This window comes from Pelmatolapia mariae, linkage group LG17 (assembly GCF_036321145.2).
Source record: "Pelmatolapia mariae isolate MD_Pm_ZW linkage group LG17, Pm_UMD_F_2, whole genome shotgun sequence".
Lineage (NCBI taxonomy): Eukaryota > Metazoa > Chordata > Actinopteri > Cichliformes > Cichlidae > Pelmatolapia > Pelmatolapia mariae.
Genome location: NC_086242.1, coordinates 35,531,916 through 35,555,230, shown reverse-complemented (window position 1 = coordinate 35,555,230; position 23,315 = coordinate 35,531,916). Strand labels below are relative to the sequence as shown.

The window sequence follows — 23,315 nt, the reverse complement described above, 5'->3', positions numbered from 1 at the left end:
CATGATCAAAGCAAAGGCTGAGTTTACCAAATTCTTTTCAGTTACCCTGTAGAGTCACTACAGGTCACAGAGGGACTGGCGGGTTTTTTTGCTAACTTCAGTCATTTAACATTTCCCATGCTCTAACTAACTGTCTGCTCTTTACTCAGAGGGTATAAAAATGGGTGTAGCTACCGAGTTTGAAAACCAAATCCAATATGCAAATTCCTTGGACCTGCATTCTTTCTAATCACCAGTAGGGGGTGACTTTTGTGGCTCCAAAAAGATATAAAATGGCCCCCAGCTGCCCCCACACCGATGAGTTTATGGTCTCAAGTTTCAAGACTTAATACAACATGGTGTCCCTTTTGTAAATTGGTTAAAGTCGGGTGTGCAAACATTAGTCACTGTTTGTGGGCTTTAAGTCGGATCTCATCCTTACTAGTCTGGTCAAGTATCAAAAAGTCAAAGCTTCAAAAACCGGACTTTGCAACCCAATGGGTTTTTGTCAACCCCCAGCCAAAAAAAACTACAACACCAAATCCAAGAAAGTTGGGATGCTTTTTTATTTACATTTCACAAACCATTTTAACTTCTTGGAATTGTGGTTATAAACTCCGCATTTGATAAAATAAATACAGCTAATGATGGGATAAACACAGCTCAGCTTTTTTTGTGGTTTATTTGGCATGATTCTCAACAAGGTAAGGTACAGCAGACTTGCAACAACTCTGTCAATCTAAGATGTCACTAATGATAATTAATGACAATGAATTCATTTGTGAAAACTGTCAACACATCCCTCGGAGATTAGGGGAAAACACAAACTTCTTCTCATCACAATATCTCCTCTGCCTGCACTCATCTCAAGTCCTCATCGCTCCAAAGCTTCTCTTCCCTCATTATATTATTATATCAATGCTGTATCTCTGGAATACAATCTCAGTTTTACAGATTTTATTCTTCTTCTATCTGAAGTCGAAATGCTCCTGAATATGAGCAGTCCTGTTTGTCAAAATGAAAAGTACAGGCTCAATAAACATTTATCTAAGAAATTGAAAGTGGAGCTGAATGAGAGGAAGTGTTACAACAAAAAGCAGCTGGGAAAGAAGCTGTAAGCTCTCATTCATACTCTCTTACTCTGTCTGTCTGTGTCTCTCTCTCTCTCTCTCACACACACACACACACACACACACACACACACACACACACACACACACACACACACACAGAGCAGGATAATGTCAGCTCTGGAGGTCGGTGCTTGCCCGATCAATAATTAGCAGTTTAATCAAAGCAGAAGTGGTTGCCTCTGAATTGACTAATACCCACACACACATAACAGAAGGCCTGATAATGACAGAGCATGGACAAGGACACACATGTCTGGTTTGCTATCCTCGTGGGGACATCCCATTGACATAATGCTTTCCCTAGCCCCTTACCCTAACCCTAACCATTAAAAATGAATGCCTAACCCTAACCCTTACCATAAACCTAACCATAACCTAATTGTAACCCTGACAGTAAAACCGCATTTTGAGTGTGAAAATTGCTTTCAACCCCGAGGGGACCTGGATTTTGGTCCCCACGGTGCAGAAAGTCCCCACCAGGATAGTAAAAGTCAGATTTTGGTCCCCACCAGGATAGTACGAACCCGTACAATTATACGGCACGAAACTAACGTCATCACCGGGCAGAGCACATACACGCATTAAAATGCATGCACCATTATTTGCATGTGGTTTGAATACAAAGTAATCTGCTTGAATTATGTCTCATTGTCTTGGTGGCCATTCACAAAAAAAAGAATGGGATTCCACCTCATGATTTTGTCACTGTCTATGCAGGTTCAATGAACCAGGAGAAAGAGGATGGGGAAGGTGCAACAACAGGATGTGATCTCACTTTGGGTTTGACACAGTGACAGTTGGCTTTGTTTTGTCGTATTTCATTAATTTAGGCAGAAGTACTTCAATCCAAAGGAAGGGAAAGTTTGTATATCACTGTATTTTGGCTCTCCACTGAAAGGGACTGGCAGGTCAATAAATCTAGCAGGCATGGATACTTTGCCTATCCAAATGAATATAATGCCTTTTGTTTCAGAACTGCATTGATTAGCAATAAGGTATTACTTGACTTTGAGCTTGAGCACAACTTGAGTGAAGACCCATTAGGTGTTCATTTTGTGTAGTAAATTCTGACTAATATTCTAGGTGGAGTAGTGTAATGACTCACCATAGGCTAAACTTATCGGCCCTTCAGCCCTAGGAGCAAAAAACCATGCAAACCTTAATGCAAATGCAAGTCTTCAGCATAAAATTTATTTAACGGCAAATATATCTGCTGTGAAAGGTTTTGTTATGTGTCAAACTCTGACACAGTCAAACTATTCCGAAAGGTAGTAGAGACGTTCAGCAGGGTTAGCAGATATTTGGCGGATGTTCATTTTGGCAATGGGTGTAGCATCAAAAATAATCTTGTTCTGTTATTTTCTGTTGCTTCTTAGAATCTTGGCGTTGCTTTTAGTTGCATTCACAGCTAGTTCAGATAGCATCTGCAGAGCTCAGACAAAAACATGCTGGCTGTGAATGCAGCCAGGTGCTCCACACTGAGCAAAGTCTTTATCCGGAGTCTGGAGAAATCCCCTCAGAGATGAATTCGATGATGTGCCTAACAACACTCTAACAACATGTAACAACAAAGGCCCCAACTACTTGCTTTTTAAACAGCTGCTATATCTGCTACAGTAGCTTGAAAAGTTTAAAGGTAAAGTGTCTGTCAGCGTAAAGTGAGAAACTTCCTTTGTATTGGCCTCATCCTCGACTGCTGGTGCCAGATGGATGTCCCAACCTGAGTTTGGTTCTGCCAGAGTATTCTTCCTCTTAAAAGGGAGTTTTTCCTTCCCACTGTCGCCAAGTGCTTGCTCATAGGGGACCACCTGATTGCTGGGCTTTTCTCTGTATTATTGTACAGTCTTTAACTTACACTTTACACCTCGAGATCGGAAGGTTGGTGGTTCGATCCCTGGCTCCTCCAGTCTGCATGCCAAGTATCCTTGGGCAAGATACTAACCCCAAGTTGCTCTCCGATGCATCCATCAGAGTGTGAATGTGCATGAATGTAGTTAGAAAAGCACTCAGTTTAGAGTCAGTGCTTGTGAGAATGGGTGTGATTGGGTGAATGTGGCATGTTGTATACAGCGCTTTGAGTACTCTGGGAGAGTAAAAAAGTGCTATATAAGAATCAGTCCATTTACCATTTATGTCCCAATATGTTTTGAAATTGAACAGAAATTAATTCAACATTTAACTTTTTTCTATTGATAGTTTATGTGAACATTTAAAATCACTCTTTTTACAACAATATTGACAAAGGAATTACATCACAGATGATTATTCATTTATTTAGTTTTTTAATATTGCTGTTGTCCTCTGTTCAATTTGTCATTTACTGGTGATGGTGTACCTTCTGTCTCAGGCTATCAGGTCTCAGCATGAATAATGGAATAAAAAGACCTCACGAAGCCTGAAGCAGTTTCAACCAGAAATTTCCCAAAAGACGTGGACACATTTTTTCTGCTTTGCTCCTCTGTCCTAACAGAAACAATATTTTCATTTTTGATATGCTTGTGCCATTACTATAGACAGGAGAGCATAAAAAAAATACAATAAACAATACAAAAGGGAAAAAAACTGGACATTAACAGTTACACAATATAACTTAGCTGATCAGTTTTTTTATGTTTTAAATTTAAACAAGACAAAGAACTGTAACTTCAGCATTACAGTGTGCAAACATTTCATCATTGCAATATCTCACCAAATTTATCAGAAGACCTTGTGTGGGGTTCTGACCCACAGGCGGAAGGCTGCTGATCTGAGTCACTATGGCAACGGGAGGTAAGGCATGATAGATGAGGATTTTATTATGACTGTTGTCTAAATGAAATGAAGCAGAAAAACAAGTCAGGTGAATACAACAGACACATGCAGACGCACACGCTTTTTCAGCAAAACTTCTCTAGCCTAACTAGTCACCATATGTTAAAGACATAAACACTCGGAGTGAAAGAGAGCTGAGGAACCTCCTTCCATGTGTCTTCTCCCTGTGTTTTGTGTGTGCGCGCTATATGGCTTTGTTGCAGAGCACGTAGGCTTAAATAGCACTGTTGCCACGGCAGCAATTAAGTGCCAATTATAGTCTGTATTCTCACTGTGGCTCTGACAGAAGAAGATGAAGACAAGAGACAGAGAGCGCACTGAAAGAAAATGCCTGTACAGTCTTCTGTGCAATTAAGACCAAAATCCATCCTTAGATACAAGAAGTTGCCCCGACAGGGTAAATCCAACGCACTGTCAATTTGGGTGTGAAGAATTCACTCTACTCCACCACCAACAGATGGATCATGCATCCAACACTCTGTAGGACAAACATTAGGACAACATTCACAGGAACACATGAACCCTGTGAGATTACTTCAGCTCAGCATCTATAGCAAGCAGCTAATGAAAACAGATCAGTTGTCATAGCACACCACTGCTTTGTGTTTTTCTGAGCCTCTGAGCCAGGATGGGTTGAGCAGATCTTCTCTAACCGTGTGGGGTGGAGTCTGGAGTCTTGCCACTCTCCGGCCAGTTTTGCTCTAGCCCGTTTTTCTCACTGGTTCAGCCGGTTTATGACATCATTGATATCTCCAGAGCAGGATTAACTGGAAGCCAAAATGGAGATTCCGTGGAAAAGAAGATGCCTAACTGACACTAGGTGCCTCCAACCTTCAGATCAAACAAACTCGTATCAAAAACGTATCTATCTCTTAACTTGCAAGCTATCAGATAAGGACATCTGCCAGTGCTTTGGACATAATGCTTAAGTAAAGGCTACAATCACGCTAGCAACTCTTTGATGTTCTCTTTAACAGGTAATCCATAGGGGCCATTTAGCACTCTGTAGAACCATATTTACAGAGGGGGGAGATAATGATTTGATCCCAGATGAATTTGTAAGTTTGCTGAACAGTCTCTTCATTTAATTACAGTCAATTTTGATGGTAGACAGTCTGTTCCTGCTGAGTGGTAATTCGGCTTTCCTGTGTTATTTGTATGAATCTCGGGGTCTTAAGAATGGAGCAAAGTGAAATACAAAATATTCATTGTGTTTCTCCATTTGCTGTGTAGTAGCCATGTCGTGAGTGTGCCAAAAACAAACAAGTCGTTTAAACTACCCTGTTGCAGAGCGCAGTGTAACAATGCTCAACATTTTTTTTTTTTTTTTTTTTTTTTTTTTTTTTTTTTTTTTTTTTTTTTTTTTAAACCTGTCCCGTTTGGTTCTTTTGCCATCAGAATTATTGTCTAAAGGCGAAGAAAGATGCCCAACGGATTTACTTTACCAAATGGACCATCCCAGCCTTGCCGTAATGGTCCATTTGATTCAACTTTTTATTGTTTATTTTATTTTCACTTGCTGAATACGGGACAGACTTGACTGGAGGAGAGAATGTGGAGAAAGAAAGAGGGAAAGAAAAAAACCTGAGAAGAGGGACGGGGAAAAAGGGCAAAAAACAAAAACCAACAGAATAAGCAGACAAAAAATACATATATCGATCACCTGGATCACCTGTTGAGAAAGAAAAAAGAAAGCAAGCAGAAGAAAACGAGAGTAATAAACAAGATCACAATGATATATGAGAATATGACAGTAAATACTAAATATTAAACATTATTGTGCAGCACGTGAGATCGACAGCGCACAGTGTGCTTTGAGGTAGGAGCCAAAAAGGGTGTAATTTGTGTGTGTGATCACCCGTGTGTACACCTGTGAGCATGAACGCGCTTGTTTTTAAAAGGTTCCTTCATGTAATGATCTGCTAGAGGGTGTGGGGGGCCACTGCCCCGACCTCCAGGGCATGAAGCAGGTATGGAGGAGATCAAGACTCCAGACATCCAGAGGCCCCCAGAACACAAGAGACCAAGGAAGACCAACAGAGGGGCAGCCGCGCCACTATCCCAGAAAGAGCTGAGGAGAGTCCCAGATGAGGGGTCACTCAGCAGCCGCGGAGCAGAAGCCAGGGGGGGTTGCAGTGACGTGCCGTGAGCTCCGCCGGCAGCCAGCTGTGCCTGAGTGGCCGAGCCCCGGGCCGTGAGGCCGAGGGCACCCCATCCCCAAGGTGGCCCGAGCGAGCCCCAGGCTCCAGGCCCCAATAAGCAGCCGCCAAGGAGTGAGCCGGTGGGTACCCGGGCGCCCACCCCCGGAGACAGAGAACCACCAACGCACCGATGTCTGAGGGCGTCCGCCACCGGCAGGGGAAGTGGTGGGGGGAGATGGGCCTCCAAACCTTGGAGGGCCTGAATGTCCTCAGAGAGGTGGCGTCTGATACCCAACCTGACATATAGACACAGACAAACAGGCACACACAGATACAAACATCTATTCCCACCCTCATGCTCTCATATACAATTGCTCAACACTCACCCAACGTGGAGACAGACATAGAGAGACGCTGTACACACAATCACACTCCCCAAGCGTACTCTAAGCCCCGAGTCTAGGTACCCTTGCCCCTGGAGGGGGAAACTGCACCCAGACTCAGGTGGTGTAACCCTTTTCCCTGCGGTGGGGAGAAGCAGACCGCCCCGACTCCGCAGCAGCAGGGAGGCCCCATACACCAGACCCCAGTCGGACGGCCAACTCCTCCTCCTAGCCCCCCTGCTCCAGCAGGCCGCAGAGAACGGGGGTGTAGGAAGACTCCAAACCTCCCTCCACCCGCTCATATGTACTGTTGATGTATGTGTGTTCTAAGGTGCATTTAAAACCCAGGAGGGCATGGAGCCACCTGCCAGAGCAGCAGGTAAGCATATAGCCCCTCCTGCTAGCCCTCAATGTCTACATGTATTTAAAATTGAGAGGTGGGCAACGATGCTCAACATTAACTCACAACATTAGTAGATCCACACATTTTCTAATTGGCTAATTGTCGGTCCGCCTGTGGCTCTCATTGGACTGCTGGGAGTTTAACTGAGAAACTGCTGTTAAATGCCATAATACCAAATGAATCAGTCTACCCAGTCCAGCGTTACTCACCTGAATTCAATAATATTTAGCATAACACAACAAAACCCTCCCAGGTCCATTTGGAAGAGGTCTACTTGGTGTGGTACATTTTAGTTTTGAAAGCTAACGATACTGTAACTACAAAATGTGCAGCTGGTAAGGTTACCAGGCATAAAAAGCACTTATCTGAATCATCTTGCCCTCAGGAAATGTGCACGCTGCTGAGCTCGACGCTTGCTTCAGATGAAGCTGAAGACTTGAGTGTTGGCCATGTACTCAAAATCACTCGACTCTAAAGCATAAGGAACTGTATCAATTGTATTTAGTTTAAATATATGTGCCTGGGATGCTCTTTGTCTATACAATTGTATCAAACTGCTAGCATGGCACAAACACAAGCACTCAGCCAACAAATTAAATTGATGTTTGCTGATTTGGACAAAGGAATACGTGATGTGAAATGAAACTATCTGCTGCAAAACAATGAAGATTTCCACCAAACTACAGCAAAAATAATATCACTTTCCCTCATTGCATTCAGAAACATGTACATGAAACAGCTTTTTTACCCCTGGTTTCTGCTTAGAACCAGATGAGCTGCTGATATGTCTCTGCTTTCATGTTTCTTTCTTTTCATTTACACTTTGAACAAAACGGATCTAAAATGTGAAAGAGTATAATCGGACACAGTATGGGGCCAAGATTTTAATCAGATCCATGTCACCCCCTCTGACATGCAAGACTTTACAAGCCTGCACAGTGATCAAAGAAGATGAGTATCACAGTCATCACCATGCAACATGCTGTCAGTGCTCACAGCGGTTCATCAGTTAATCTATTCTACATGTACTTTATAGTAACTTTTATTGCTTAATGACCCCCCCCCCCCCACCCACCCCCCCAATATGAACAGAATAACATCCATGAATATTATTAACAAGCTGATTCTGTCAGTGTTTGATTATGACATCCATGATACAAAACTTAATTAAATGAATTTGTAGAAGATAAGAGACCAACACAGTAGTATAAGATGTGTATGTGTGTAATTCAGTGGAAATGTGGAAGGACTACACAGGAAAGAGTAGGGATGGGTACCGGTGTCCGGTGCCATGATGGCACCGGTTCTGACATAAACGGTAGTAACCAGACCGAAAAGCAGCGCACATTTCGGTGCTTTATTTCGGTGCTTTTTTTTTCCTGAGCCAATTCTAGCCAATCATTTTACGTTTCCGAGGATAGTAGGCGGGCCCAGGTACGTACGTTCTTTTAGAGCAGAGCTACAGATTAAAAATGCCCAAGGCGAAGCGATCAAAAGTCTGGCTGTACTTCGCAGCAAAAGATGCAAACTCAGCAGCCTGCAACAAGTGCTTTAAGCTGATACTGTGATACTGTCAAAGGAGGTAACGCCTCAAATCCAATGAAACACCTGGCGACGCATAGCGTTCTTTTTTTAAAGCCGAGAAATGCACCGTATTTGATAGCTTGCTGCGAGACCTCACACCGAGCACATCTACTGCGGGTGTGGTGCCTGTTATCGGACCTGGAGTTAGCAACATGCCCCAAAAACCCGAAGAGTAGAGTCCTGGCCCCTAGCCCTGCCAGTGTAGCAGAAATGATGACGGATGATGATGGCAGCAGCAGCAGCCGTTCTCCTCTGCGTGAGTAGCTTAATGTTGTTCGTGTGTAATTTACGTTGAGTACGCTAACCACATTATTACATTAATGCATGTAACTAGCAAACACCGTCGTAGTTACATGCGGCTGTCTTCTTGTTTGATGGCAGATACTCCCTTCACCCTGGCCACAAAGGCTAAAATGACCAAAGAAAAAGTGGAAAACAGTTAAACATGAGAGGTTTTTGGACCAATTTTGTGTTTTTTCCATTGTTTAAGCACTGCTTCCAGCCAAGAGTGATACCATATATGCCCTATAGCTGCAGAAAAGGCTAACATTGTTATCTTTTTACAAAAAAACAGCTGAACATGAGAGGTTTTTGGACCAATTTTGTGTTCTCCATTCTTTAAGCACCGGTTTGAGCACCGTTTAAGCACCGGCACCGTTTCAAAAGTACCGGTTTGGCACCGGTATCGGATAAAACCTAAACGATACCCATCCCTAGGAAAGAGACACAGACAAACAGTAATGAACAAGCGCTCTCTAACTCAGCTACTGAGGCATGGATTTACCATGGAAACAGCCTGGACCACTACTGGGATGTCAGGACACTCCCATTATGTTTATATTAATCACCATGGAAACAGCTTTGAGACTCGTGCACGAGGAAGTGTGCGGACTTTAGATAATCCAATAAGACATGTGGAAGTGGAATACCCTGTTTATGTTCGCTACAAGGAACAAGTTTACAAGCAGATGAGAGGGACAGTCCTCCGTTCAGCTTCTGTTATGTTTTCATATCAACTTTATAATGCTGGGCGTAGTTGTGTGTCAGGTGTGTCGTGGTGTTAACGGTTGGATCCAAGGACTATCGGCAATTACTGGTATATTGTAAACATGTAAGACCGTGGCTTTGGTTTTTATTGTTGCCTATAATGTGATGATTCCTAAAGATAACATTTCAGAATTACTTGATAGTCTTTGATAAAAACATGCAAATCAAAAATAAAATGCCCACAAAAGCGTCCATGTGGCAAAAAAAAGGTGCAAGGCTGACTGCAGTGACGGCAACACAAACACTGCTAGCAGAACAGCAGAGCCTCGCAGTCAGTGCATGCTGAGCGCGAGACATATGGAGGGACAGAGAGAGCGAGAGACAGAGAGAGAGGACATTGAAAAAATTGCAACGGCAGAAAGGGCTAAAGATAAAAGATGGGCATTCTTTTATTTATTGATTTATGTAAAAGGGACAGTTTGACATCAATCCAGTACAATACAGCGTGTTGTATTATTGTCCACAATGCACAAACAAGATTGACAACATTTAATTACAAAAAGCACAGCATACTATAAATACAAAACTACAAACATATATATAATCACACCTTAATGGTCATATTGGAGCATAAGTAATTCACACCAACATTTGTATCTAAGTGCATACTAATACAACCTTACATTTTGTAAAAATGTCCCAACTTTAACCCAGTCCATAAAAGACTGAGATATGAGTACAAAGACAAGACCTACATTTTAATGTTTTGTTTTTTTTTTTATCAGCAAAAGACAATTGATTTTATATTGCTGTATAGGTGTCCAGCTTTAGAACATCATGTTTAAAACCTGGTAGAATAAACAGTTTTGATGCTCACTGCATCAGAGAAAAGGACATTTTCAGTTGTCCCTTTCGTGACAACCCCAAAAATTTCAATATGACTCATCACTGATTTAACTGTATTAAGGACTTAAGTTATGTGAGATTAAGGGTGCGGCTGATTTGAGTGACAGGTGGCTACAGAAAACAGGGGCTGTAGCTGCCAGGCATTACCCCACCGAGGTATATGATATATAATAAGACTGAGAAGCTATTTATGGACTCCCTGATCCAGATATGTATTTTATTGTTTTATCACACAACCATAAGCTTGGTAATGTATCTAGCCTACCAGTTTCATTATCCATTTTAACCATATAAAAGCAGTTTTCCTTGCAGCAATTAAAAATGAACCAAGCACCAAGAACAAGAACATATTATGATATAAAACCATTTTAACTGTGCAGCCGATGCCTGCTTATGTCCACTAATTAAAGTAGGGTAAATGAGGTCATGATGAGGAGCGCTCCAGCTGGTATATATTCAGTACATGTACTATGTCTTCATGTTGGAAATGAAAATGTATTCCCCAGAGTCTCTGTCTTTCTCTCCTCTCTACCGCCTCCCTTTCTCAGATCTGCTGTTTTGTGTGTGCTTCTTCGTAATAGTGGGAGGATAGCACCACAATCAGTGAATACAACACTAAATCTTCTCAAATTGCTCCCTTAGCCCCACGTATACGTTGCTTGCTAACCAAGTGCTAGCTGATAACTCCACCCTAAAAAAACATGTTCACGTCTGGCTCCAGCAAAACACCAAGAACGGGCAGACCACTGGGTGGCATCAACATGGTTAAATCTTTTATATACAGACTATGCTTAGGGATAGAGTTGATCTATTACACACTGTGAGGAAACGTCACTGTATAGGTGCTACACTATTATTATATCTCATTTATCCTAAGCTGAAGTCACTCTTCCAGTCACGGTTCGTTGTGATTACATGATTTACCAAGTGTGTGGGTGGCTAGTGATATCCAACCATGTTCAGACAGGTGTACAACACGGCCTGACAATTCACTGAATGTACCTTGTTTGAGTTTAATAGAGGAGGATTAGTTCTCCCAGGAGTCTCTCTGTCACCGCCTAGACTTATTTTATCTAATCTAACTACGCTCTAAATGATTTCTTAATTAACGCGACAGTTCTAAACAAATGGACAGGTCTCTAATATGTGCACATATTATACATTGTGTACACTGTATCATGAAACAATGGAACCTCTGCAGACAACATTGTGGCATTTGGAAGTGTAAAAGTGAGCTTTACCTGAATAAAAAGCTTAAAAAGTGCATTTATAGTAAAGGAGACTATGAATGAAAATGTTATTACAAAAAGGAAATAATGCCTTCTCAGTGGCTGTCTAGTTTTATAGACATGTAACACAGTCATTAACAAGTCAGTCTTTGTCACCAATGGATACCTACGTTTGTGTGATATTTAATGATGGCATCACTATCAACAAGCCTACCGCAAATATTTAAAGGTGCTCCTTTTATGTCAGCAATAATAGGCAGCAAAGTTGCCATTACTAACACGCACATGTTCATACTTGTTTTTTTCAATCTGAATAAACTATGTATTCACTTCTTGAACAGCTCTGCCGTATTACTTTTACAAGCACACAAACTATACTGGCGTCACACCCAGACACAGTCACACGCTGCAGAACAGGTGTCAACATGATTGCGCTCCAGCATAACAGTTACTGTGTGAACTTTATTCTGGCTCTGTTCGACAGATTGTAAATCACTGCTAACGTCACAAACGCCCAAGTTACCCACACACACGTGCACAACAAGAAGAGTGTAATCGGTCGCAGAAGGTTGCTCAGGGTGGCCTCCGGGTTACAGTCAGTGGAATGAACTGTCACATCAGTGAAATGCATGAAATGCCGGCCCTTTATTAGGCCTGAAGTCTTCCCGGATGATGCAACCTAAAAATGATGTCAGCCCAGAATGATGCAGGCTCGATAAGTGAAGCAGGAGACATCTGTTTGGTTTTAAGGTGCTGCCAGGTTGAATCGGTTACCTTTGGTACCTTTCCAGTCTCTGTAATAAATGAAGCTAACAACGGCAGGCTGAGTGGTATTAATCCTCTCATTTAGCCTTAATTGGAGGATGTCGCTGACAAACAGACAGGAAACATGGGGGGAAGAGGGGAAAGGCATTATGTCTATGTGAAAGCCGATTAGAAGCATGCTTAGTGTAGAGGACATGACCGAGAAATGGATGTTTTACAGCAGGGACGTAGCTTGCGTTACTTTCATTGCCAATTCACAATGGAAAAAAGAGTTTCCATAATGATTAAACAAGGTCAGTGCAGAAACCAGATTTTAACCTAGTGCTTTAACCTATTTGTTAACAAAAATGGGCGCCTTTAAGTGTATTTTCATGTACAATTCCTGCCCCAGGATTATGATACACTGAGCCAAAGAGACTAAGTGGTGCTGTGTTAAGTAGTATAAAGTGCAAATCTACATAAGAAGATGTGGTAGTTGCTTTACTCCGAATTCAAATGCTGAGTAAAGAATCCTTTTTAATGCATATGCAAGATAGACTGTACATAGAAGAAAGAAAACATTTGTTTTTATAGGACAGCAGGTTTGCTGAGCACGCTCCTGAGTTCTTCAATTATAATGATCATAATGTATGTATGTATATTTGTGTGTATATACCCTATATTCTCAATTTGTAGGCCCAGTTCCACAACCAGCAGAGGTGTATTACAATTTTCCCAGTAAGTTAATGCGTGATTTGTAAGCTAATCAGTAAATCAGATTACTAGCTAGCAGGCAATACAGTGACTTAAAAATATAACAAACCATAATATTATCAGCTGAACACAAATGATGCTGTTTTAATAAATTAAAACTTATGTCGAATATTTTTAGCACCATCTCTTTTTATATCTTCAGCTTTACACTGAGAATTTTTATTCATTAACAGTAGGAGTTACAGAAAGATGGTTGATGTTATAAAGAATTGGAGTAAGTTAAGGTGTGTGTGTTTTTTTTTAAATATAACAACATTTTTTTTACAGTCCTTGCTTCCTGTTTTGGCACACCTGTCAATTAAAGTGGCCACATCCCACAGCCCAGTATCCCAGCGGATGAGTTCCATAACTGTGAACATTCTTCTTAATCCAAGTTAGGGATTTTAACTGGAAGTCAAGTAGCCACTTTGAGAAGCTTTTGACATTTCTGCATTGGTTGTTGGTCCGGTGGGAAGAGTCAGGGAAGAGCTGTGGGAGAAGGGCGATCTCTTTTCAAATTCGGACTTACTGAAGCTTCAACTGCATCTTAACACACTGATTCATTCATACATATTTAAGCATCTGAACACTCCCCTTTGGTCTAGTTTACATCGAGATGCTGAGAATACAGATCTGCATTCACAGCACTCTAATGTGAGAGGCAAATAACATTTTCCCAGACCGATTGGGGTAATATCCAAACATTTTTTTTGATTAGTTTGAACTGCTGTGGGTATCACTTGCGATACTGTTTGTATCCCAGTGGGTTTTTAATTTCAGAAAGTTTCTGCTAATTAAATGATGAAGCACGCATCGGTTTAAGAGGGCTGACAGCATTTAATGTACATGGGCAGGGATAGCTCAGTTGGGCAGGGATAGCTCAGTAGGTAGAGTGGTTGCCTCATGGTCGGGGGTTTGACTCCACTGAACGGCTACCCTGAGGTACCCTTGAGCAAGGTACCGTCCCTACACACTGCTCCCCGGGCGCTGCATTGGTGGCTGCCCACTGCTTCACTGGGTGAATGGGTTAAATGCAGAGGAGTAATTTCCCTACGGGGACTAACACATACACATTATTATTATTATTATTATTATGTAAGCCCAGGCCCAAAGTGGCTTTCAGTTAAAGGACTCAAACCTATAAAGGCTTGTGCTTGCTTCAGCTGTTGCACAACATCTCTCTCTCTCTCTCTCTCTCTCTCTCTCTCAGTTTGAGACATTTTAAGACTTCAAGATTCAACATTGTATTCTGCTCAAGGACGACATGAATGCAACTGGGCCAAGTCGAGCAAGATAAACAGCCACAGATACACACACATATGCACACACACACATTTATCTAAGTACAGTAGTGGGACTCAGTGAAAATAGGTCTGCGATAATACAGAAAAAGCCTCCAAGGTGAAGATGAGTGTGTGTGTGTACTGTATGTGTGTGTCACTGTGAAGTGTAACGCTTACCAAAACACAATGTGTATGTGAGTCATTTAATAATATTTAAATATGTGTGTGTGTGGGTATGCGTATTAGTTTTGGTATGTTTTATGTTTTCCACAGAAATTCCACAGGATTAAAATTTGGTGTGTGTGTGATATGCTGACATTTTGTTGGCACGGTGTGTTTTCAAGACCTGAGTCATGTATATCAGAGTGAGTCTGCCCCTTTGTGTTTGTGCTTTTGTGTGTTATTTTTTTGTGTTGTGTGTGTGTGTGTGTGTGCACCTATGGTTTGCCCTAAATTACCTGTCCAGAAGATAGAGTGTGTTCTGGCCAGCAGCAAAGCTCCTACGGTGCTGCTTCCATTAATGGCAGCGATCTTTTACAATCTGATGGGCAACGGCTAAGTGTTACCACAGCAACACTACTGCATGCCTGCCAAATATTATTTGGGTACATCTTGTTATGTTATAACGAATCTGAGCCATCTAATTGCTATATATAAAGTTCTGAAAGGTTATTATGGTGAAATAAGAGTTGAGAAGCAAGTAAGTTGTTAAGAAAAAACAAACTATCTACAAAATTCAGAATGGCCCGTCCATTGATTACAATTAATCCCATATAAATGTATTTTAACTACTATGAAATGCTTTCGAGCAGCTAATACAAGCATTCCAGGATAAACTGCACAAAGTTTCAAGTCTATTATGTTCACAGGTAGAGATTACTTTTATATAAGTTAAACATGTAAACCAAAGAAAGCTGTGGAAGAAATAAGCAATAAAAAGCACTTAACTGTATATAAAAGATGAACAGTTTGTGGACTTAGACTGAAGCCCTAATTTTAGAACTGCAAAAATTAAGATATTGTGGTTTTTTAATATTTAATGACTGTATTAAAACAAAAAAAGGGTGGAAAGTTTTCAGTACCGCTAGCAAGCTCCATCAGCAGAAACACAAACACAAGCTAATTAGTGCTAGCTAGCACTAGGGTTTCACTCACAAAAATAGTAGCACAGACTGCTACTGCAATTAACTACACAACAAGCTATGCTGTTTGTCAGCTAACAGCATTAAAATACTCGAACACCATAAACAAAGTTAAGAGGTCCAGTTAAGTGAATCCATTTAGTGTAAGTGATCATAGCAGACAGCTGCTGGCTACAGACAGCTCTGTTGGCCTCCAGCCAAGATAAGCTAAAACTGTTAGCCAAGAAATAGATGTTATATACAAATTCACTGCCCGTACAGCTCTTGATACGATGGAGATACACTGTAAAGACCAAAACCTTGTTCTTATAGTAGGCAGTAAACATGTTTATATCTGCAATACATTCAATTAATTAAACTGCCTCACTTTTACAGCCAGTTTCAAGTGGACACTCAAGGAACTGCGGTTTTCGCCACTTCTGTTCTGAAACGTCTTGATGCATTCTCAATCATCCAGGAAAGTAAATCTCCAAAAGTTGAATCTGTTCATCTGGACGTAGCGTTTTGTGGGAGAAACATTTCGTCACTCATTCAAGTGACTTCTTCAGTCTGAGACTGAAGTCACTTGGATGAGTGACGAAATGTTTCTCCCACAAAACGCTACGTCCAGATGAACAGATTCAACTTTTGGAGATTCTGTTCTGAAAGTTAATCTGTATAAAAAAGATTCCTTATTACTTCATTGTGTTATTGTGTTAGGGATAGGCAAGATGGAAACATATCAATATTTTTCATGTCGCTCAATATAGATACGTCTAAGTTTGCGCAATTAAATAACTATTTCTACTAAGCTTAATAGTTCCTCTTGGTTTAAATAATTTCTTAATTGGTTTAAATATTATACATTTTCTGTCAGATGTTAAACATGATAAATGTACTGTAGAACCTTATATGACTGAACCTACTGTAGCATAGGTATATACAATAATCTTTATTCAGATGAGTCAAAAGTTAAAGAACACAAACAAAATTGATAATTAAATTCTTTGGTCAGTTTAAAATAAACCAAGTAGTCATTAATACAAAAAAAATGTCAAATAATGTATCACTTCTGTTTTTTATAGATTCAAACTGCATATCCCCGGTAAAAATTAGAGAAACCTACAAATGTATACAAAATATGGATATGGGTCGACTTTTCTATATGGATCATATGTGCAAATTGACCTCAAATGCGATGTGATAGTGAAGTAAGACACAGCTGTTGGGTAGCTGGGGGTAACTGAGGGAAATGTTTATGTCTAGGGAGTCGGTAACGAGAGTCAATTACTTTAATCAGCCGCTTAAATCAGACATTTTCAACTGTGCTTACTGGCATTGTGCCTTTTACAGCACAGTAGGGTGTTGCATTCGTGATATCACTGTGTCGTTTCAATTTCTGTAGTAGTGCACGATAGGGGTGAAAGTGTCTGGGACTCATCGTGAGTGCTCCAAGGCACTGGCAATGCTTCAGCTGGTGAAAAAGCTTAATGGTACCTCCTGCATTTGTGGAAATATGCTTTCAAAACAAAATGCTGTGCGTGCTACTGTGCTTCTTGGTCAGAATTTAAATTGCCAAAATCTCAGTGCAAGAAAAGGTTGTGCAAGGGTGCAACAAATAGTAAATCAGAATCATCAAAATCAAAATTTTGAAGTTGTTTGAAGATAGTAAGAACAGTAACTAACTAATTAAATTACACGTTATATTACAAAATATAACAAAAATAGCTCTAAGATATAAATATCCCGGTATATTACGCACAATTACAGTGGAACAATACCAAACCTGAAGCCTCGCCTGTTGGACCTGTTGGTTCTCTTCTTTTATTGTTGGCTTGTTTCAGCACAACAACTAATCTTTTGTTGGCCTGGATGTGCGTATATGTCCTTACAGAAGCAACAAGTAGCAAAAGCAGTAGTATCTTGTGTACAACTTCCCTGTTAAGCTTGTATTACACTCCTGTGATGACATGTGGAGCTGATGAGTACTTTCATCTACTCCTTAGGATTGGACTGATGGCTGACATTAAGCCCAATCTTGATTCCAGAGACAAGATTTCAATAGCCGTCTGCTAATATGATTCAAAGGTATCCTCTGGTGATTTCCAGGGTCGGAAAAAAACCCAACACATTACTACGCATGAGTGCATCACTGAACTGAATGGAACAGACCTCTTTTGGAGTTTCCCTCCTCCTGCCCTAAAAAAATCAATCCTAGCAGTGCAATCTATTCTCCTGCTCTGTGCTATCACAGCAGCAGACCAGAGATAAGGGAAAGCACAGATCTTTATGTTTGTGTAGAGGACAAAGGCACTGGCGCACACAGCCTGATTGATCATTTTATTATGCATTCGAAGCACTGCATCCTGTCAGGTGCTTCTGGGACGAACCTTTAACGCCGCTGCAGTTTACCATTAATTAATTAAGACTGTGATGGCAATCGTGAATGTGAAAATTCCATTAGCTTCTACTCTGTGTTCTGCATAATGAGCCACTGAGCTGGACTGGAAGGCCGATCTGAATCGCTGTACAAAATAAAACAGGAAGACAAGTGCTGTACTTTCAAATCAAAAGCTCTGTTCCTAGTACCGGCAGATGGTGGAAGGAGTGAAAGGGTGACAGGGAAAAAAAAATCACCTCCAGCTCACTTATTCTTTGGCAGTGAAAGAGGACAACGCTCAGAGCCCCTGAGGCCACCCCCTTAGGCTTCTACTTGCTTCGATTCCCCTCCCTCATTGCTTTTCATTACAATTCCTCATTTCCATTCTCTTATCTCTTCTTCCTTCCCCTCCTCCTCCTCCGCTCTAGCATTTCATTTTTTTTCCTGGCTCTAATGGAAGCAATAAAGCCTTCAGGGGAAATATGCTAAGTTGCTTTCTGACTTTCTGTTCAGGTAGAGGCTGCCACCCTGGTCAGAGCAGTGGGTATCACAGACATCAGGGTTTACTACTGAAGTGTCATCTGGGATAGGTTCAATCCTAACCTGGAAAAGGGGTTAAGAAAATGGATGGCTTGGAATACTTTCATAAGAATAAAAGTCTTCAGTGGCCCTCTGTGATCTACTTAGTGGATATCCAACTCAAAAAAGCACCACGCAGCTTTGTGTGATGGGAACTGGACAGAAAGCACGGCGTTCACTGCATTCGGCCATCACGTGCTTCTGCGGCAATGCAAGGAATTATGGGAAAAGATGAAAATGAATTAAGCATTGAACCGGAGCCCAGGCATGTACTACGGAACAGTATGACTCTTAAGCTAATTAATAGTATGGTTTGCCAACTGGGAGCGCTTGGCAGCTCTATAGAAGCGGCAACTACCTCTGAGTGGCACTAACAGGAAACACAGGCCAGGTATGGAAGCCTGAAGTGAAACTACAACAGAGAAAACAGCACAAAGCAATCAAAGCATTCCTCTGAGAGTAACCATGACATTTACTGACAGGCACTTCATTTTGACTTATCCAGGAAACTGCATCTGCTGTGTTTCAGTGACAGAGTGAATCACAGAAGCATTTCAAATCTGAATGATGGCATTTCGTTTCACTGTCAGGTCTTTGAGACTAGTTCAGTTTGACTCATACATGGTGTAGGCTTCTTAGCTAGCAGGCTGCAAGGGTTTTAAAGAAATGCTGAGGTCAGAAGGTCTAATTTCCTCCAGCGTGAAACAATTCTGCGAGGACATTGTTTTTCTTTAACTAGCTACTGAAAATATTCTTGTTCATTACCTGTTTAGTCCATTATTTTGCTAAAAGCCTCATTGCCACTGCTAAGATTCGACACATCTTTCTCATTTTACCACCAGAGCAACATTCTCAGAAACAGCGACCCCTACAGGTACAAACATGAATGTACCCAAGAGGACTAATTACTGGACCTCAGTCTAACATGTACTTAAATCAGGGATCTCGAACTCCAGGCCTCAAGGGCCGGTGTTCTGCAGGTTTTAGATGTGTCCTTGATCCAACACAGCTGATTTAAATGACTAAATTACCTCCTCAACATGTCTTGAAGTTCTCCAGAGGCCTGGTAATGAACTAATCATTTGATTCAGGTGTGTTGACCCAGGGTGAGATCTAAAACCTGCAGGACACCGGCCCTCGAGGCCTGGAGTTCGAGACCCCTGACTTAAATGTTACATATACAGCATGTCTTACACATATAATATTAGATATTTGCGTATTTTTCCTCTTTGATATTAAGGTGTTACTGCTTAATCTTGAGGTTCTGAATGAATATAAATACTTTATATGAAATAAATTAATGACTATCCATCCAGTGTAAAGGTGTAAGCCATTTAATTTAAACATATTCCTGTATTCCTCGTGTAATCTTACATTATTTTATCTTTTGTGGCATTATCCCAACTGGGCTGGAAAATCTGGAGTCTGGACTTAAAATTGTGTCAAATGTGTCAGAGGCAAGATTTAGGAAATCAGTACAGGTGTTACAATTAAAAACACAGAACTTGTTGAAAGCAGTGACTCACAGTCTTGTAGACATCCCGTGTCATAATAAACACGTCCATCAATGCCTCATCAGGCAAGCTGTAACAAGAACTTACCAAACTAACATATACTATAACTACGGATATCTCTTGTGTATTTTTTCCTTTATTTTAGTTAGTTTTCCAAATTTACAAAATCATTTCATTTAGTAGATTTTTATTTTAGTTAACACAATTTTTTTCACATCTAGTTTTAGTTTTTACCAACTATAATAATCTTGGTCTGGTAGTTATTATTTAACAATATTTAGCACCCCCATTATTTCAGCCCGAATGCAACTTTTTATTCATTTACTTATTTGAAACGGTTGTCGCTCAGATGGGAACACTTCGGAAAGCTGCCACTTCTCTGGCTTCCTCCTCAGGTCTCAGACACAATTATTTAAGTTTCTCTAGTCGCACTTTCTCCGCCTTAGCAATGCAAGCTTTGCTCTCTGCTTCACCTCCAGGTAAGTGTGTTTCCTTATACAGAGAAAAGTCTGATTCACTAAAAGTCAGTCAATCAATTTATTTATAAGCACAATTAAAAACCACACAGCTTGACCAAAGTGCTGTACATAGTAAAAAGGTAAAAAGTAAAAAGTAGAGCAAACGCACACAAAGAACAAAACAAAAACTGAGTCACAATTAAAAGCCAGTTAGTAAAGATGTGTTTTCAGACGGGTTTTAAAGATGTCAAGTGTTGGAGAGATCCTAATTTGAAGAGGTTCCAAAGTTTGGGCACAGCAATCGCAAAGGTCCGGTCTCCCCTGTGTTTCAGTCTGCTTCTAGGAACAATTAGAAGCAACTCATCAGCTGACCTGGGAGTTCTAATTGGAGTATTTTTATTTAAAATATCAGAGTGGTCTGACAGAGCTAATCCATTTACTTAAAAACACTTACTTAAAATCAAGCAATAAAATCTTAAAATCAATTCTATAACATACTGGAAGCCAGCGTAAACGAGCCAAGACTGGGGAAATATGGTCGTGTTTACGAGTGCCTGTCAAGAGTCAGGCTGCAGCATTCTGAACAAGCTGAAGACGAGAGAGCAGAGCCTGGTCTAAAGACTATTACAGTAGTCAAGCCTGGATGAAATGAAAGCATGAATCACTTTGTTGAAGTCAGCAGATGACAAAATGTTTTTAATTCTTGCAAGGGCCCTGAGCTTGAAGAAGCTTGCTTTTATAATTGAATTTATTTGTTTCTCAAATGAAAAACTGCAATTTTCCAGAAGCCCAAGTCACCCCTAAAAGAAAAACAAGGGTCAGAAGGTCCAAACAGTACAATCTCAGTTTTTTGAACATTCAAAAAATGTAATGCAAACCATGATTTAATGTCATCGAGGCAGTCAAGCAAAACTTTTAGGGAATCCATAGAATTCTTTTTAAGTGTAAAAGTAGATTTGAGAATTATCGGCATAACAGTGACATGAAATTCCATATTTTCTGAAAATATAGCCTAATGGGAGCATGTAAAGGGAAAGAAGTAGTGAGCCAAGGATAGATCCTTGAGGGACCCCACATGCAAGGGGGGGTGGATGTGGGTGAAGAAAAACTTCTGTCAGTGCAGTTCCTTCATAGCCACACAGCTCTCCAGTCTTGACAAATCCCATGATCCACTGTATCAAATGCTGCAGTGCTTTCAGATCTAAAAGCACTAAAGTGGCAGAGTTACCGGAGTCAGCAATTAATAAAAGATCATTAAAAACCTTTAAGAGCAGGTTAAGAACCTTTCCACGCACATATTTGTAAACGTGGCCGAACATACTCAAGTGATGTTTAATGATGTTCCGAGAGGCCAATAGTCTCGCAACGAAAAACAGTAACACTGCTCATGCTGCTGCAAGTCTACCGACCCCCAGCACTCCTTGTCCTCCTTGATCACGACAACAAGGGTGCTGGGGGTCATCCCCAACTGCTAATCTCATCACAACAAGCATTTGTGCCCCAGCAGGCTGTATCCCTGATTTCCCTCTCGAACAGCAGATGTTGTTGTCAGAACTCTTTAGGATTGCGCAACAGGTCTGAAACCAAATCCCCCAGTCAGGAAAAACAAAGCGAAAGATTACCGTCCAGTTCTCGACGCCACCTGCGTTAATTTTGTCCGACTGTCATCTCCATACATCTCATGTTGGATATCATGCAGAGGGAAGGGTTTTGTTTTTTTTCTTGTTGATGAAAGTGTATTCAGTGCAGCATCTTTGAGGGCTGCCATTTAATTAATATAATATTAATTAACATTTAATTAATTAATTAATAAGTACTGGGGAAACATGATTTTGTTTTCCATAAGTGCCAAAAATGGAGTCACAGTAAAATATCAAAAAAAAAGTTTCTGCTACGTAATGCCAAGCCTCAAATTTATCTGACATTTTATTTTTTAATGTACGACAAATGGTAGTGCGTGCCGTAAATGAGAGAGTAATAGAGTGAAGAAATGAAAGGTTACAATAAAGAATGGTTTTTAATGTCAAACCTTCAGCTGCTAAAGCAAAAACATGTATTACAGCACAGGAAATTGGCTGAATTTCTTCTTTCTTTAAAAAAGCTGAAGACAACGAAGCTTTCATTTCATGACAACTTTCAGCCATTCCTCTGATGTTCCTACATGAACTTCCCCGCACTTTTCATCTATTTGAATAGGTGGCTGTATTTAGACATGAGCAGCAAGACACCAGTGTGCACACAGCTGTTCACCAGAGCAGTGTCACAACAGCACAGGGACAACAGGCTTTCAAGCTCGGGGCCATTATAAGCTGGATGCGGTTGCTGGGAGGCTTGAAATAGAGCACTGATCCGATAATGGACTAAAGTTTATGATCATTAATACTCAGAGGTCTGAAACACGTGTCAATCTGTGCAGACAGATAGGTGTCCCCCCTCCACACCCATGCAAACATGCAAACACACACATGGACACACCAACAGTTTTGCCTCAAATGCATTTAGTGATGAGGAGTCTCGACAGCTGGCGAGCGGAAAAGCTACAAGGCTGTAGCTCAAATTTAGCAGCGCTGAGATGTCAAACTGATTTCAGCTATTCAGTGCTAATTCCTGTGGAAATGCTCAACTCATCCATAACAAACCAGAACAAGCACCGGCAACATTTAGGTCAGTAATGACAGGATTCTCAAGTGCTGTGTACAAATCCAGAATTTAAATCCAGCGTTTTAGGCTGGGAATCCTCACAGTGACACCACCACGTTAACGCCAGGTTAATTGCTGGGATCCGGCAGATCTATTTAAAAATAAAAAAAATTTATTAAAAATAAATAAATTGTAAAAATGACTCTTTCTTTCAACCCAGATTTCCATTTGTTCTCCAGTGAGCTCCTTTGGGAACTTTTTAAAATCAAATCTGATTTATTCATGGT

General features: G+C 40.8%; 1 protein-coding gene across 2 annotated transcripts in view; it reads right to left on the bottom strand.

Annotated features, from left to right (window-relative positions):
• camk1da (calcium/calmodulin-dependent protein kinase 1Da) overlaps nt 1-23,315 on the bottom strand; it is an 80,639-nt gene that overhangs the window by 46,092 nt on the left and 11,232 nt on the right. The window contains exon 1 of one of the 2 annotated variants that reach the window (XM_063460805.1): nt 3,802-3,863. The exons of the other annotated variant lie outside the window; for it this stretch is intronic. The gene's annotated coding sequence lies outside the window, so the exon portion shown is untranslated. Of the gene's footprint in view, nt 1-3,801; nt 3,864-23,315 lie in introns of those variants that run through there. 2 annotated transcript variants of the gene reach the window in all.